Source organism: Macrobrachium nipponense, chromosome 22 (genome assembly GCF_015104395.2).
Source record: "Macrobrachium nipponense isolate FS-2020 chromosome 22, ASM1510439v2, whole genome shotgun sequence".
In the NCBI taxonomy this organism is placed as follows: Eukaryota; Metazoa; Arthropoda; class Malacostraca; order Decapoda; family Palaemonidae; genus Macrobrachium; species Macrobrachium nipponense.
Window position 1 is genome coordinate 82,330,223 of NC_087213.1, and position 2,500 is coordinate 82,332,722.

The 2,500-nt window shown below is 35.5% G+C and overlaps 1 protein-coding gene across 1 annotated transcript in view; it reads left to right on the top strand.

The window, feature by feature from the left end:
• The window catches only part of LOC135198332 (G-protein coupled receptor GRL101-like), a 245,905-nt gene that overhangs the window by 120,238 nt on the left and 123,167 nt on the right, over window positions 1-2,500 (top strand). The gene's annotated exons all lie outside the window — the stretch shown is intronic.

A 2,500-nucleotide genomic window follows, 5' to 3' on the forward strand; every position in this document is an offset into this window, starting at 1 on the left:
TTTGCCAAATCCCTGATTAACATCCAACAAAGACAATCCACAAGGACACAGGATTATATGAAATCCCATGGCTGGTTTTTACAGGCAAAGACATGTAATGAACATCTCCAAGAACGCCTGGGATTCAGATGTCATTGATTAAAGAATTATCAGAGGGGTGACCTAAAAACAGCTTATCTGTGGATGGATCTCTTGGTATAAATACCGCCTTTTCTTTAACTGTTTTCATTTTTTACCTACCACAAGAGAGAGACAGCAATCTCTGAAATATAGTACTTTCTATATTTTGGCGTTTTTATGGGTTCCTTTTATTAGGTCGAATTCTGTTGTAACAGAAATTTTTTAACAGTCCATATAGATATATATATACTATATATATATATATATATATATATATATATATATATATATATATATATATATATATATTATATATATATATATATATATATATATAAAGAGATAGATAGATAGAGAGAAAGGGAGAGAGAGAGAGAGAATTTACTGGTCACTTTTTACTCTTCAGATTACACCTAGACTTTTTCCGGTAGATGTCTGCCCCTCCCCCGCCCACCCACCCCTCTCCCACACCCCACCCAAAAAATTATAAATGGCCGCTTTTGTTTGGTTAGTTATGTTTACTTTGTTAATATCAGTACTTATTTTCAACACAAAGAACGACCTTTTGGAATACGTAGCACTCAGGTTGGTAGGGAAGGTAAGGGTAAATAAATTTATGTTGATTCATTTACGCCTCAGGGGGTTCAGTGCTGTACAGTGGGTGAGAGTGAAACTAGACGGACCTTTCGTGGAGAACAGCCCGTCCCCTGTATGCAGCGATGCTGAGGAACATGATAGGTGTTTAGTATTAACTTTCAAAATGCTCCCATTAATCAGAATTCTTATTCGTAATGTAGATTTTAGGCATAGTCTCAGTAACAATACCTTGTTTGAAGTATCTTATGTTTAAATCTGGATGATAATTAATGGATACCTGACCTCTTGGTAATTCATTAGAATAGATCTTTTGAGCCGATTACTCGTCTCATCTAGAGTGATTGAAAGGCGTCGGAAATTTTCAAAGCAATACAAGAGAATGAAGCCCGTTATATGAAAAAAGTTTGGCACAAACATCAACTTTTTTCACAAAATGTTACGATGTTTTCTCTGAAGTATGTGTAATGACTTGCAAATACCAAAACATGTCGTCATATTTCGATCAAACTGTGATGCGGAAAAAAACTTTTACTCCACTCCGCAGTTTCCGAGTCAGGTTTACTGGTTTCTAACATCATCGGCTCTCATACAAACATAAAAGACTGTATGTATGTGTATATAATTTTGTATATTTTTATTTTTGATGATAAATTTCAGCTGATGCTGTTCTGAACAAGAAGACTTGATTACGAAACTGTGGGATGGAGTAAAAATTTTCGCCCGTATTACCGTTTCGTTCATACTGCTATATATGGCATGCAGTGTATATCACACTAACTTGGAATTGCATGACAGTTTGATCGAAATTGGGACGATACGTTTTGTTATTTGCAAGACATTACACGTACTTTATGGAAAACATCGGAACTTTTTATGAAAAGAGCTAATGTGGGCGGCAAAGTTTTTATTCATATCACGGTCTTCATTCTCGTGTATTGCTTTGAAAATTTCCGACGTCTTTCACTCACTCGAGCTGAGACGAACAACCGGCTCAATTGGGGCCTTTGAAAGTTCCTCATTCAATGTTCCTTTTCATTAAGGTTTCTTTGATTCGTTTCGGCTGTAAAACCAGTGTTCTCAAACTTTGATCTGTATAATGCTGCCTGAAAACTGGGTTCCACAATTTTGGGATTTGAGTTCCTACATTAGGGTACATAGAAATTATGCCTTCCTTGATTAATTCAGTGCATTTAGTTTATTATATATTTTGTTCATTCAGTTTTCGTATGGCTATACATTATGATGACCCCATTTACACTGGCGAAGAACATAAGCAATGCGATTACTGCATGCACACGCTCTCATGCCGGTATTTTCTGGGAGGAGCATATAAATCTGGACTCTCTTTTCACCCTTTCTTGGTGGGTGAGCAACTATTCGCTTAAAATTTGGGGTTTTACTTTTCGCCCACAGAAATGCGTACCATCACGCACGCACTCACGCGTTAAAATGATTTCTTTTGCATTCGGCACAGTCTTTCATAAGCGCATATGTATATCGGCTGGATAAGAAAAGATGAAATAAGTAAAAAATAAATTATTATTCCGTATAAGCAGACATTTCTTTGAAATCTGGATGATCTCACCCAGACATAGTATCAAAGTTCATACTTTGTGTAAGATTTCATTTTAATCTACGCAGGACTAAAAATATATTCCCGTCCGATATGTAGTTTACCTAATATTTTTTTTTTTTTTTTATTGGAAGTCTTGTTTTAATATGTTTGTGTGTGTGTGTGTGTGTTTTTTTTTTTTTAAGATCCTTCCCACTATACAGTAAAAGT